Raw genomic sequence first — 16,332 nt, forward strand, 5'->3', positions numbered from 1 at the left:
AGCTTATGTTAGTACATTAGACAATACAATGCATCAGCCAGTGATAAGGAGGATGTTTAAGTCATTTGTTCTGATGTTGTTTGTGGCCTTCTGTGTTTCCTGCAGCAAACTGTAAGCCCCGGAGAGACTGACCTCCCTCAAAGCGACGCTCAAAGTGGGTGGGTAATCTGCCATCTCGTTTGATCATGTTCCACTGAGGACTAAACTTTTATGACTAATTATTCGGTAAATAACTTGACAACAAAAACAGACAGTTGTCTGATCCATGCATCATAAGGCTGGCGTTGACTAGATCATATCAACAAACATGTTAAATAATTGAATAAGGAAAAATCAATTAATAGATCAAGACAAAAAGAAAATAGACTCTGGGTTTTTCAGCGTTTCTTCCACGTATCAGGTAAACCGTGTTTGTGTTTGCATGAAAAAATTAGAATATTAAAAAGGTAAAATGAAAGGAGAGAAAGCCGACAGGTAGAAACAAACATTGCAGCCTTTTGATGCTGATTGGGATCTTCAGAGCCATTTTTTTTGCACGGTGATACGAGCTTCACAAGCATGTTCAAAGGTCCCTCAATCTTGTTTGATCGTGTCCACATCTGTCTTGCTCAAATGAAGCAGGAAGCGCAGTGTGAGCACAGAGTTATATACTGGACAAAGAACATGCAGGTACACTGATGGCTGGACAAACAGCAGGCAGTTTATCTATTGTTCACTTGTGCAAGGCTAACTGCTGTAAATACTTTGACATGTTGTGTCTGTTCTGTGCTTTGTGCTCTGTCCTGCGGTGTCTTGGATCATGAACCAGTTCCTCACTGTGTAGATAAAAGAGCTGCCTGGTTTGGTCAGCTTGAATATGGACAGGAAATGAAAAAAAAAAAAAAAGCCACGCTGCTTTTTTAAAAATTAATTTACACCAATCTAAACACTGGACTCAATGAGACAGTGTAGAGTACAACTAGGCTTACTATTACTATCACTTGGTGACAGCACTCTTTTGTACCTTTTATTTTTCAATCAAATTCAGTTTGAACAATACCAAAATAATTGAAAACATCCACAATAACACCCTACTCTTGTTCAGACTGTGTGGGCAAGTACAAAAAGCAACAGAGCCTTAAATGAGAGACGATTTGAGTTCTGTTCAAGAAATCTCTGTCCTATTATCTACATCTTGAAGCAACATGCATATTTAAAAAGAAAAAACTGGTCATGTACCAAGAGCGACATACTGTATATGGCGCTTTAGGCTATTTTATTTAATTATGTCCTTTTTAAATGCTAATCAACATGACCGGCGTTACAAATCATTGATCACAACTCAGCTCGTACCTTTTGAAAATGATTTACCTCTGCGGCACATTGATCATCTAAGCCTATTAAAAAGTGATATTACCCTGGAGTCAATCACACCTAATCTAATGCAGCCCTCAGCTGCTATGATGAACAATACAACAAAAGCATTTCAACATGAGAGAGATTATAAAAATGTCATTAAGCGTGATGTCAAATAGACACTCAGATGACAAACAGTCATTACATGGCGTACACTGTATGAATCAAACTTAACACATTTTTAAATAGAAGTGTTTCACCCTGATGGAGTCATCATTTCAATCTGATGTTTGAGTAATTATGTCTGCATCAGTCCGGACAGTAAGCTATTAAAAAATCTGAACCTGTTGGTACATAAATAAGGGCTGGTTAATTTAGTATGGAACAAGTATGTCAAGTTTTAAGTGCGAGACTCTTTTTTGATGCAACAAAGCCGAGATGATAATCCTCACGTTGTGTTTTTCTCAGAGCCGCAGGTGGAATAGAAAAGAGCAGGATGTGGAAACATGACTTAAGAAAAGGATTGAGAAATAAGCACAACAGTTTTAATTGAACTGCGAGGGTTGTATCAGAGCCCGTGGCCACACAACGGTAAACACGATGGACCCAAATTTTAATAACTGCGAGGGCAGGCTGTTGTCATTTGTCAGAGCAGCCAAAACACAATGTATCTGTAATGTATTACACGGCAGAAGGCGCAGATGATGCATTTAGTGTGTCGTTAACATTTCTTCTGTTTGAGGCAGAATCATTTTTAACTTTTTAAACCGTGTATTTTTGAGGAAAATTTGGTTTAAGATTTATGAGGTGTTTTCTTATTATTGATATTCAGCCACCATCATGCTTCAGAAGCAAAAAAAGAGGCATTACTATCCAGACTAATCCATCACTGAAGGCTTCCTGTCTTTTTGTACAATGACTTTATTTTGCATGCAGATAATCTCCAGTGGCATGCATCACTGATAACGCACATGCTTAGGGCTAAAAGATGATACTTTCTTTCCCACAGATACAGTTAGCCCTTTACATTTAGCAGGAATGACTCGGTTGTGGAGCGTCAGCATTGCTAGTTTGAAAAGTATGTACTCATTCACAGGGGGTTGGATCAAATTTCCTTAAAAAATAAGAGGCTGATTTATTTATTTGACCTTGGCAGCCAGATCAGCAATAAACACTATTTCCTTCGCAGCAGGAAAAAAACATTTCAACACAAGGTCAAAGCCCTGTAGCTCAAACTGACCATCATTTAAACCCCCAAAAAGTCTGCAACTATCTCAGCCAAATGTAGCAGACAGCGGAGAGCTTATGAAGGGTAGTTTTGAAAACCAGCAGCGCTCAATAAGTTTATATACAGTATTCTGTGGAGTATGGCCAATGCATGAAAGTAATAAAAACTGAGGGCACATTTCACAGTCAAATTATACGGAGCCTTATATCAGGGTCTGAATTTTGGTGCAGGATCGCAGGTATCACGCTCAAAATATTAAATTCCCACGAGTATGGCACTTATGATGCAGAAAAATCTTGCACGCATTTAGAATGCTTCCTTACAATATGATACACATAACCAGCCGAAGACGCCACATCAGTCTGGATCACTTGCGATTCAGCCCTTTCTCTCTCTCTATCTTTCTCTCTCTCTCTCTCCTTCACACATGTGGGCAGGTGTGCCGTGAATACTGATGCAGTATTTACAGAAAAACATGGCTAAAAGCCATCATTAACATCATAACCAGTTATCAAACGTGGATGAGTTGTAGTCTTCCTGTGTAGAGTGCAAGGAGAGATGGGACTCCAGGGCAAATATATACCTTTACTTGCTGGGTCATTTCCTGACGTCAGCTTTCATTTACTCAAACCCTCTTCATGGTTTCCTCTCTGGGATGTGTTATCTTACATGAAATTGCCCCTCAATGAAACAGTGATTATTTTGTCTTATTAGGAAATTACTTGTCTTCCTGAGATTATAGTTGCATGATTTCTGATTGTCACTTTAGATACACAGTGACAAAAATGACTCCTTGACGGTCAGCTACATGTCTCTCATGTGATTCTTTGACATGTTGACTGATCAGACATTTGAACATGTGAAATATCACGTGTTGTTAAATTTCAAATTGTGGACCTGCTATTTTTGGAACGTCTTAATTAACACTGTTGCAGAAAAAAAAAGTTGTAAATGTAGAAAAGAACGTTATCTAATGCACACACACATACACACACATACACACACACAGCAGATTCATGCATACATGTTTCCTGGTCTTCACATTCTTGCATTTTTAAAAGCTCCTAATTTGCTAAAAGAAGCAACAAATTAGCCGTTCATTTAGTAACACTTTGCAACATAAAAGCTACAATTACTCCCAGTAAGTGCAAAAATAGATATTTTAGAGGGTGCATGCAAAGACGCCTTGCTAACACCATGCTGTGCCATCAGTTTAAATTGGCAGCCATTTTGCCTGCTTGTCAAGGATTATCAACAAATCAGGTGAGCACTAAAGCAGCGAGGGATGAGATAAGGCTATTTTTGATATCTTGCTCGCAACTTTAAGAAACTGAAATGAGTCAGGCTGTTTTGCAAGTCGATCTTACCGTGAGATATGTCTGCCTGCTCTAAAAAGGGATGAAAAATAGCTCTTTTGTTTCAATCGGCTTTGGAAGCTGATCTCCAGGGGTGCATCTGTTAGCAAAGCCAGTGCTGCATGGAAAATCAGAAAGAGCCAAAACAATGGCAATTTCTGGCCAAATTGTCTGCTCAAATTATTGGCTGTGCAGGGACAACACGCTAGCCACCACTGGGCTGTGAAGTCAGCAGGTGACAGTAAATGAGGATTTTAACAGAAGGATACCAAGGCTCAGATTCTGAGGCATCAGTGTTACTGTATGTGCTGTGGTCCACACAGGCCTTCATCATGGTGTCAAAGGTGTGCAAACAAGGATAGTGCTGGACGGCATTTTCCCACACAGGCCAAACTATTTCTGTGAGCCAGTTTTCTGACCATCACAGACCATTGATGTTTTCAAGCTAATTAGTGGCCATATTTACAAAGATATTCACGCTTGATCTAATTAATGTCCCACCACTGAGTACATGGAGTGCTGTATTACAAACAAATAAAGGACGTACAAAATCAAAGAGAAGCAAAGTTCCCTGGGTCCGTGACCTTTGTCATCACTGAGGCTTTGATTAGCTGCATGCTGGGAATTTTAGGCTTAAACGCAGGCAGCGATCATGCCTACTCTCGGCTACAAGGAGTCCAATGGAAGACGTTTCATTTCAAGGTTCACCCTCATCGCGTGGACACGTTCTATGTGTAGTTTCATTGAAAGGCAGTAAAAGCCGGCCCCATGTTCAATGACTGATGTGTCTAACCTTGCATGAAATGAGCCTTAACTCAAAAGCCCCTATGAGAAGCTTCTATCAGGGCCGCTCTGCTTACTGCCCTCCATGCACTCCTGATTGACTGACTGACTGACTGACTGACTGACTGACTGACTGACTGACTGACTGACTGACTGACTGACTGACTGTCAGAAATGTAGCTCTTAATGAGAGGCACTTCATTACGGCTGCACTTCGCAGAGTAAAACTTCCCGACCCAGAGACAAGTGTACCGTCCACTCAGACCAGGAAGTGGGATACCTCCCTTTCCCGAGCCTGTCTTTGATCCGTTTCTCAGCAGCTTAGCTACTAAGGCTGATTTAAATTTTAGGTCAAATGTAGTCATATTTCTGGGATGTAAGCCGCTTAAAGTACATTTTTAGATATATTGGACTTCTGTTTGAGTCATGAATTACAATGGGAATATATTCCAACAAAAAAAAAAGGTGTCAAAGCGTAACAGAAGACATTAACCTTTACAAACGACAGGAATATGCTCCAACAGTTGTTTTTCAATCAAAAGGGGTCCATAAATCCTTGTTTGTACAGAAAGCACCTTTTAATTTGCATATTTCCTGGAGGCATTGAAACCTAAACATCAATGCAGAGCAGGATCAAAGACTGCTCTGGTACAAAATGAAATACAATTAAAAACAGGTTCATTAGAATAAAGATAGAAAGAAAAATTTGTGTTAAAAAAAAAAACATTCAGGAAAAAAGAACAAAAAATCAGTCATCCTGTGTTACGGTGGGAGCAAAAAATTCCATCGTACAAAAAACATCCAAAAACATGAATTCATAAGTAACAGACTCTACTTCTGTGTTTGATTTCTTCCATCATGTTAGAGGCAGGACAGGAACGCTGTTTGCTTCAAAGTAAGTTTCAATGTTTCAGACAAAACAATGATTGACCACTCTTTAATGTAAAAAGTAAAAACAAATGTGGTGATAATGACAGTGATGATGATTGTGATGTGATGGAAATGCATCATGTTGTTTTGTATAAACAGTCTCCATCCAAACTGGGTCCTAAATGATCCTTCAACCTCAATACAAGACAACCATCTTTATCAATCTTCTCAAATGCCCCCAATATATCTCCTTACAGCCATTATACAGACCCATATGCTTGAGCCAATCTAAAAAACTCAATTAGTCCTTCATTAGGAAAATGAGGGGGTTGCACGGAATCAGATACAAATTACGAATTGTCCTCTGAGACGTACAATTATCCATCATATTCCTTCTGCCATCTGTTTGCTTCCTGTTGACTCTCCTAATGACTTAGATTGAAGCCAAATTAGAATTCTGTGCAACTGCCACTGCACCTCATTGAGAAGTCATGTGAACTCGCCCAAAAACGGAGCGCGTGTGGTGAGACGAGCCCTCAGAACACAGTCTGTTGTTAGAACAGAGGATGTATTTTGTATTACTGATGTGTAGGCAAATGACTGGCTACTGTGTAGACTGCATTGGTAATTTACAGCACAATCTAAATCACAAGGTTATTGAGCAGTACCTCACAAAGCAACCTAGATGGAGCTCTGACGTTATCAAAGCACTGCATCGAGGAGCCCTGTTGCTGGGTGCCATGAGCAGATCATTCCTCCTCTTTTCCTTACACTCGGGGAGCAGGATTCAGCAGTCTGGTTTCATTTCATTTTAACTCATCCAAACATGTATAAATTCAATCTCTACGCTGTCAAAAGCAACACACTTAGGTGCATGTTCCACCGTCGAGGCGTTAGACTTTGATAAACTGCCAGCAGAAGAATCAAAAGCGTTATGCACCTTGCTGAGGGTGTAAACAAATGCTTTCTTATCAATCTCCGGGAAGTAGACTTCATTTTGATTTAAATAAGAAGGGGAAGAAATGAAAAACAACAGCAACAAATGAAGATACTCATTTCCTTGTCATCTATTCAGGGTTTTTTCACAGAGATGTACCCCTCTGCATGATAATGTGAGCAATGTGTCGTGCTTTCGGTTCAGCTGCATGACGCTATCAGAAAATGGATCCGCCTATGGAGCATTTTAAAGTGAAAGCAATGCCAAGATTGCAGCTTATAACTTTCAAAAAATCGCCAGCCTTTTCAAACAAGCGACGCTGCTGAACCACCCATGACTAAAAGTGGGGCTGCTGCAGGGACAAAACTGAAAGGACTACTGTGCAGCGACAGAAACAAGGATGGAAGTGGATTACTAATGAAAGCATTTCAACAGGAGAAGTCACTTTACATGTAGAGTATAGAAACTACACATTCTGCACTCAGGGAAATACTCAGGCATCCTCTTATCTAGGACACTATTCTCATGCTTAAAGCACTTAATGTAATATTCTCTTGTAAATCCAGCCAATTGCCTCTAAACAAGGCATTTTTATTTTTTTTCCAGCATGATATGATGTTAATATGCAGCTGTGAATTCTGCATAATTACTCTTTGAGGTATCCTCACTACAATGCTTTTGCTAGAGGGATTTTGGGAAACTATGGAAGCAGCTCTTGGCATTCGTATAGAAGCACACAATCCCGGTAGATGACCTGGCAATCACACACACTGCCAAGCTCAATGCCACCATGCCAAGCAATGCATCTGTCAAGTGAGAAACATGACACATTTTTTAGCACCTTTGCGGCTGCAGCCAATTTTCAAAGAGCATACCTTGTCCTTTTCTGAGCCATTTTGCTTGGCATACCAAGTAGTGACCTTAGATTTAATAGAGTCATGGTTTGGCGTCCATGGAAAACCCTCCCTAATAAACTGAAAATGATACAGCTTGGAAATTAAAAGAGCAAAACACAATATGGACTCTGTAACCATGGAGGCAAATGTGGTTGGATGGCCATATTTTGTGGCAAGATAAATCAAACCCAACAGCCCCTAATGAGACCTTCATAATTCATGCTGTCAGCTTTTCCACAGCACCAATCATGTCTGATCCTTTAGCAGTGGTAAAGCCCACTGCCTCTGACTGCCACCCTGCATCTATCAGCACAGGGGACATTGTGTCATATGCAAGTTAGTCATGAGGAAGATGCCTGCAACATGCCCTGTCTTTGCTCATTGGCTAAGCTCATGTTAAAGCAAATACACTCTCCAGAATAATTACAAGGACACAGCAGCGATGCTCAAATGTCCTCAGACAAGAGCACAACAGCCAGCGCGATGGGATTTTCATTTAATGGATTCTGATGCCAAGTCTGGGAGCAGAAGAACCATCACAGTTATTACAAGTTTCAAAGACATGCATGGCACTAGCTCGGTGTTACTGTTTTTATTTTCAAAACGAAGCAAGATACAGAATTTAGGCTACATGGATTTAACTTGATTCCCCTTCTTAAAGACAGTCATGTTTTAATGTGGTTTTCTGGACAGGTTTAACATAAAGCTTATTATTAATAATTAAATGCCCAACAACTATTGTTTAAATCAACACATTAAAATATGTAGCTTGGCTTAACTTACATTGAAATTAAAAAACCTACAAAACCAGTGCAAATTTTCTGATAATCCACACACAGTGTGCTCAGAGGCATGGTTTCTCTTACACCACCTATTCATCAAATATTTCTCTTTCATTTTATTTTTTGGGAATCATGACGTAGCTTTAAATCCTGACGCCAAGCAATGAAGTTATAGTTTGGCTTAATATACATAAAAATTACAAAAAATTTCCCTGCAAAAACAGTCCAAAAAATCTAATAATCCACATATTTTCCTCAGAGGCATAATTTCTCTTGCTCCGCCTGTTCTTCAAATATTTCTCTTTAATTTTATTTTTGGGGAATAATGACGTCGGTTTAAATCCTGACACCAAGCACATTTAAGTTATAGTTTGGCTTAAAATACATTAAAATGCAAAAACAGTCCAAAAATCTAATAATCCACATAGTGTCCTCAGAGGCATAATTTTCTCTTACTCTGCCTGTTCATTTCATATTTTTTTTTTAATAACGACGTAGGTGAATGTTTTCCCTTTAATTAAGGTGGGCAGTCCTCTAAGCTCTGGTATTTTCTCCTCTTCATTTGGACTCATGCAAAGTGTTAAAGGAGAGGCAGAATTTAAAACACATGAGAGAAAAACTCTGCAGGGATCCAGTCCCAGGACAAGTGAGGCTTTTAGTTCAGGAGGCAGGGGATCTAACCACTTGATGATCTCAGGGAACCCAAAGATGTTCCAGACACTTCACACTTCACACAATGTGACCCATGTACTGGGTGAAAACATGGCCTAATTTATCTTATCTAGAATTGTCTTCATTATTTCCCAGAGGGATTTGTGTAAAGCTTGGTCGTATGAAAGGAATATCTATTTCTCTCAAAGTTTCATGGAAAAGTTTAAGACTAGAACTCTATCTTCTCTGAACTGTATCTGATTAGCATGCTATTGATTAACTGTTATATTTATATGATTGTACAGTCTTGTCTTTCACACTTTCTCCACCTAACATCAAAGAGATGCTAAGTGATGGTAAATGATCAGAGCAAAGAAGCATTTTATTAATTTTAAATGATGCTGAACAGAGCCGATGATATTATGCTGAGTGTTTGTGGAGGATAATTGGGATTTCAGCTGAGCAAAGTCATCCTGTGAAATAAGAAAAGGATGGGCACATTAAAAACCTGAATATTTCATTCATGATGTTTTGTTTCTGTATCCTGAAAAAGGTCTCAGGTTATTATCTACTTGAAGCCTTTGAAATCATTTCTGAAAACTGATAATAGACAGGATTTTGAGCTAATAGGAAACATTTCTTTTGTCATTTGTCCTCAACAATGATGTCAGTCAGATGCAACAGCTATGTTGGCAGTGCTGTCAGGGGATAAAACAAAAATAGCTCAGTTTCGGGTGAAAGCAGTGTTCATTCTAACAGAAGAAAGGCTGAACACGATTGAAGTCGCTCTATTTTCCTTGACTGACAATGAATTTTCGTCGTGTCTGCAACATGTTTCCAGACATGAACTCAATCATCAAACAGATCATTTAAGCACATATTAGAAGAGAAATGATCTCAGTAATCAAACTATTCCTCAGCCCTCAGTCTAGGTATTTTAATTTGAAATGGCTGCACTGCGCTGAAAGCACATCAAAGTAAATATCCATGTGCATGTAAATGAATAAATAAAAATGTGCTACAAGTAATAAATCAAAAAGCTGAATGAAAACAGACTGCAGAGCTGCCAGCAAACGGAAACCAGAAAAGAAGTATTTATCAATGATGGCTGGACCTGCTGGCTCTTTCTGAAAATAATTTCCAATGTTGCCCAGTCACTTTCACAGTGAAATTAGGACTTGCAGTTTATTGAAGTCATGTTGTGATTTCTAGACAGTGAGTTATTACAACTGTCTCTCTGCCATGTGGAGCTGCCAAAGTGCAAAGGTCTCTGCAGCAGCCTGAAATATACTGTAAATTAGAGTAAAATAAATTTCACTCTGTGGCTAAAAGCAGGAAATGTAATCAGCCTATGGCCAGACCCTGACCTTGTAGCTTTGCAAAGCAGGAGGGAAACCATTTGAATAAACTCATTAACCCAAAGTAAAGCCTGGAATTCTCGTCAAGTGGCATTAAAAAATAAAGCATGTTTCTCACTCGGACAAAAAAGGAGCTCTAACTTTGCGCAGACTGGATCAAATCCTAGATGGAGTATGAAATGACTTATCAGTGACAGCTCCTTGTTATATGCTGCAGCAGAGGCAGCCAAGAGTGACATTAGTATTGGAAATTAATTGTTTTTTAATGTGCACGTCTCCATCGTCCACCACCACATAGCCATGCGCCATTACTGTGGTCAATTAGCCATTCAACGTCTTACCGTTGGCCTATGTATGGAATTGATTACCACACCACAGGCTTTCCCTGCAGCCCACCATGTCCAGAATATTAAGTGTTGTGTAAAAAAAAGAGAAGTTGAACTCAACAAAGTAAATTAAATCAGCTTAAACAGAAACATGACTGCCTAATATTTTCCCACCCAAAGGCTGCCACCAAATGTGCATCAAAAACAGCTATGACAATGTTGCAAATTTCCTTCTGCATGCTCAAAAAGCATCTCTCTGTCCTGCTGGTCAGTATAATAAATCTGCAAAACAAACACTCCTAAATCTTACTAATCAAACTTCAGTTTTGGTCCTGGGATATGAGAGGAAATAAAACCCTTTCAGCCTAGTTTCTGAGCCGTTTTGGCCATTATGACATTAAGGATGATTGAAGTGCATTATCTGGGCACACAATGGCTGCTGTCCATTCAGCTGTGCTCTGCGGCGCACTGAAATGGGAAGCTGGTGGCACTCACTGCAGAGAAACGTGGAGTTTTGAGGGCCATGACACCCCAGCCCCCCAGCCCCCCAATAGCTTCGACTGAATAGCCCGTCTGACCCATTGTCAGTGAGTTCACGTTATTGTCGATGTACCTTTCTGATATGCAGTGAAAGCTCTTGAGTCTTCCGCCTTTCAGCAGAAGAGCTGTAAGGCTTTAAAATGGAAGTGATTTAAAACATGTCCCTTTCTTCAATTCACTGAGGGTACCATGTGAAGCGGTTAATTTGCAGAGAATAATGTGTCATGGCGAGGCTAGTATTCTGCATAATGTCTCCAAGTTTATTCAGATCTTGCCAGGGTGAATGTGACAAAATGGCTCGCAGTGTTTCGATTCATCCAAGTGCTAAGAATAACTTCTAATTTTCTGAGACTTGTGATGAACAAGTGTGGCTGTGTACATCCATTTAATAATCAATGCGTAATTATCATTCGCCGTCATCAGACTCTTCACGTTTTTCAGATAGAAAAGCAACCACTTGTTCGTAGGGTTTCTCACACAACAAACAATGTGTGATCTGCTTGTGAGCCTGAATGACAAAACTATTTCCTTCCACTTCCCCTTGCACTTCTGCAGGAGCCGCCTTAATGAGCTTTTCAATGCACAAAAAATGTAGCCCCATGCATATATTTTTTCCTCTCTAATCAGCAAAGGGGGAAAAAAAGCTGTCTTTTCATGCACTCTCTTGCTCTAATCTAATTAGAATTTATTTAACCAGGCAAAAGTTCAAGGACATCAATAGCTGCATTTTCCTCCACACCAAATTAGCTGCTTGGATTGTAAGAAAAAGGATAGCATACCAAAATGGAAAAGGAACCACTTTTGTCCACACTGTTCTTTCTCCTCATTATGGCATTTAGAGACGCTGATGAATGCACATCTTCTATATATCCCCCTGATTTTTAAATATGCTGCACTGAATGGTCACATAAATCAACCATATTCAGCCAGTAATTGAATCTCCATGGACATGCGATGATATAAAGACAGAGGGTAATCAGAGGGCACAGTGAAGCAGTCTTGTTTAGATGGAACTCTATGCAGACAAGAAAAAGTAAATAAGGAATATGCTAGATGATTTTCCACCACTGACACTTTGTACATATGTAAAGCTACTCTACAAGAGCAGCTGTGGCTCAGTGGTAGAGTGGACTGGCTCTCAATCAGAAGGTTAGCAGTTTGATTCCAGCTCCTGCAGTCGCATGCCAAAGTGTCCTTGGGTAAGACTCTGACCCCAAAACGCTCCCGGTGATAGTCAGCCGTGTGTGAAGGTGTATGCATGCAATTAGTTACTATTCATGTTCCCCTACTATAGCATCCTTTGAGTTAGGCGGTGTGAATGGGTGAATGTGATGAGTAGTGCTTTGAGTTGCTGGAAAGACTAGAAAAGCGCCATAGAAGCAGAAGTCCATTTACCATGTAGTCCATTGATAAAGAAAATAAAAGCTCTGTGTTTGCAGAGAAATTCTGAAATAGCATGAATGATTTATAAAAGATGCAGGAGTACGAAAATAGAATTTCAATACGTCATATATTGTGTACTTTCACATTCACTATAGTATGACTTATGTAGTGTGTGTGTGTGTAAACATGATTTTTCATTCCACCTATGACTTGTTTCGTAGGTACCCAACAATTCAGGAAGTGGAGCTCCAGCATTTGGTGGGAACATCATGTACTCCTAGTTTGGCATTTGGAGTCATGTATTCTGGCTTTTCACTTTGCTCTAAGTCAGTGCTTTAAATGGGCTGTTACTTTCCGTACTAGTAGTAATACTGTACCGCCTCTTAGAAATATATCCCCTTGGTGTACCTGATCTTCTTACCAGCTGCCCCTACCCTTCCCTGTCCTCTCCATATTACAGCTTCTCTTGGAGTTTCATAATGACACCTGAAATACATTAGGCGCAATACGTAAAGCTCACGTCCTTCTCAGGCATAGCATGACGCTCACTCATCTGTTTTTGCTGGAGAGTAACATCAAGCTGATGAAAGGATAAGGAAAGGAAAATCTGAGTAAAAAGAAGAATACAGAAATGCTGGCCTGGCTCCAAATGGGAGCCAAAATCAAGGTTCTTTGCTTGAGCGACAAACTGAAGTAGTTTTTTACAGTAAATGTATGTCATGAAAATCAGCATTATCATCTGGTATCTTTAGTAACTGAAGACATGTGGAACTTAATTCTAATGATTTACTACTAGCCACACAATACACACGGGAACAAGTGAATAAGGGGAGCACCGGCACTAAGAGCACTTCTCTGAAGAATCAGTTCATGACCATCTTGCAGAGTCCTTCATAAATGTGTAAAAAAAAAAAATCCTGTATCCTACATGAGTCAGTGAGACAGACCAGAACATTGCTAAGTACTGTTCCTAACAGTTGGCACTGCTATTGAAAAAAAATCACACACAAGAGCAAGACTAGGATAATGGCAAGCCACTATCCCTCGATTGAATGTGAGTGAGTACCATTTGTGGTTAGAGGTAAAGTGTCAGATTACAACCTGACTGACTGACTGACTGACTGACTGACTGACTGACTGACTGACTGACTGACTGACTGACTGACTGACTGACTGACTGTTCAAGTGATCAATGTGTTCTTATACCATACATTTACTGAACGCTTCAAATACAATATAACCTGCTCTTACAGCAGCAGCAGTCAAGTGTGAGCAGGATTGACAGATATTAAAAATGTGGTCACATCAATGGTAGGTGCGATCACCTTTCTATTGAAGCAAAGGATGTTCAGTAACAGAGACCCGGCTGTATTTGAAGGTACTTTGTAGTACACCACAGCCTCAGCCAGACAATCTGTTAAAATATGATACAAGCATCCTATCCTGCTCTAAACTCAATTAGTCCCTGCTATTTATTCTGGAGATTATAATCACAGCACCTGTTCGTTCTTACCAAGATATCAAGACACTTTTGTTTGCATTTAACACTACCAATGAGGTTTTGACAGCATGCCATCTGGCTAAGACTCATGGGAGCTGTAGTTGTTCAATGCTGACAAACTACTGATTGTTATATGAATATGAAAATGTGCAGACCTTGCTCGGGCTGCATGGGGCAATAACCATTCCAAAGATGAGAAAAATGCTATTCTAGCCGATCTCATTGGCCTTTTATCAGATTGTATGGATGCCAACTTTTTCAGTGGAAACTAAGGAACTAAATATTCTGTTGAGAGCTCAGTGCAATAGCAGTGTGGTCATGATTTGAGAATGTGTTGTGTGTAACAAGAAATGTGTCTGTAGTTTTACTAAAACTGTATTATTATCTAATTTTGCATTAAGAAATCTCTCAAAAAGGAGCCCTTTACTGACAAATTACACTACAAACCTCTATCAGAGAGTAGTTTTAGATATTTTCTTCCTAAAAGTGAATGAAACCATGAACACAAAGTCACGTTATTTCACTGTGTTACTTTAAAATTAAACCGTTGTAGAGGAAATCAATTATTCTACTCCCAGCTTGTGACCCCTTATTGACCTCTGACAGTCCCTGGACTGAAAAATTATAATAAAAGGTAAACTATATGAGATAAATCACAGGTTGGGGTCTGACAAAAAAAAGAACAAAAAAATGGATTTGAGATCCAAAAGAGACTGAGTTCATACACCTTCTGCCAGTGTAGCCTTCTTCTGCATCTCTGTAGCAGCATGCTGTGTGAGGTCATGCCCACCTCTGTGGTCTATTGAAAATTCCTGACAGCATAAAGTGCAGAAGGCTTTCGTTGAGTTGCCGCTGACTGGCTTAACTCACATCATCTTTGTTTCCCATTGCTTGTTTTAGCTGCAGTCTCTTCTCTTTCGCTGAATTACCCAGATTTCTTTCTACACTTGTGCACCACAAGGCAACCGAACACCACCATGCATTGCTTTAGATGCCCTTGGTATATGCACGTGATGAGGGGAGGGGGGGCTTTCATTGGATGACAGATGCCACGGCTCCTGCCTGTGTCAGATCTGATCTAGGATCAGGGAAGTGTTGTCTTGTGATTACAGAGAAGTAGCGTCAATATCCAGGTCAAGGGGCATCCCGCTGGGGACAGACCAATTTAGTTTGAAATACAGGATGTCCCTTCTAGTTGGGGATGGTTGGCAGCCGTTTCTGATACCTAGAAGTCCAGCTGCTCCTGTTCTCTAAACGGTCTCTATTTCCACTCAAAATCATAAATCCCACCTTCCTAACAGGCCAGCTACTCTCCTAAGAGCACATAAGCCCAGGTGAACAATGTCCCCCTGCGTTTGGCATTTGATAGAACTGACAGATGTCTCACCTTCCCACGACCACATGAGGTATACCAGCCAAACGGTAATCACAGTTTTAGCTTCACTTTGGTTTTGTGTACTCAGAATGCAACAGTGTAAAATGCCAGTATAGGTTTGTGTTTCTCCTCTGAAAATATCTGCACTAAAACACAATCATTTATAGCAGACTGCGTATATGACGCATAAAAGAGCAATTAGAATCCATAATAGTCCTACTTACATAAGATTATTGATTTGTCTAGTCCCACAAGGCGTACATTTTATTACTTTTGGGGCTTTCAAGCATTAAGAAACAACCTATTTTCACTTAGTGTCTACAGTCATTTTTCTTTGCAACAATTAACACTCCCTGCTGTTAACTTCCAGCGGTGTTCCCGAGGCAGACGGCAGTAACGTTTCCTCAAACAGATCAATCTGCTTAGAAGCTGTTTCACTATTGGTAGGCATGATGATACTCACATCTAAAATTTTGAAGATAGAAGTCAATAATTATACCTGACATTGAAACCAGTCGTCAAAAATGGAAGACAGATGCTTTTCAACAGCACCAGCAGGGCATAAAGTGAGCATTACTTGAACTGGCAGGATACCAGCAGGAGGAATGCTAAGTGAAGGTTAGATTTGTGTATTACTTGAATATGAAACTGTTGGAAAAAGCAAGAGGGGAAAAAAAAAAAGTACATCTGATAAAACTTTAATTTTCCTTTGGAATTGTAAACAGATTATTTATGTTCAGGTTCATGAACGGCTTCAGAGCAGCATCTCTGTGGTTCACACTGCCCCTCTCTGCAGTAAGGGTAATAATTCCTAACTTTAACAGTATATGTATAACTTTCTATCTGATGCACACTGTCGAGTAAATAGCTAAAATTAATGAGACCAGACACTCTCTCCATGACTGTATTTATAAGATAATGCAAAATGCAATACATTCATTTGAAGTTAGAGCAATTCTGATGTCTCCAGGCACCCCACGGAGACAGGAGACAGGATTCATTATATGACATT

The 16,332-nt window shown here is 39.8% G+C and overlaps 1 protein-coding gene and 1 long non-coding RNA gene across 6 annotated transcripts in view; one reads left to right on the top strand and one right to left on the bottom strand.

The window, feature by feature from the left end:
- Positions 1 to 16,332, bottom strand: part of adgrb3 (adhesion G protein-coupled receptor B3) — a 146,439-nt gene that overhangs the window by 91,387 nt on the left and 38,720 nt on the right. The window lies entirely within an intron of this gene.
- Positions 1 to 16,332, top strand: part of LOC117811590 — a 53,422-nt gene that overhangs the window by 6,861 nt on the left and 30,229 nt on the right. The window contains exon 3 of the long non-coding RNA XR_004631027.1: positions 106 to 158. This is a non-coding gene — a long non-coding RNA (uncharacterized LOC117811590). The remainder of the gene's footprint in view (positions 1 to 105; positions 159 to 16,332) is intronic.

Source organism: Notolabrus celidotus, chromosome 4 (genome assembly GCF_009762535.1).
Source record: "Notolabrus celidotus isolate fNotCel1 chromosome 4, fNotCel1.pri, whole genome shotgun sequence".
Lineage (NCBI taxonomy): Eukaryota > Metazoa > Chordata > Actinopteri > Labriformes > Labridae > Notolabrus > Notolabrus celidotus.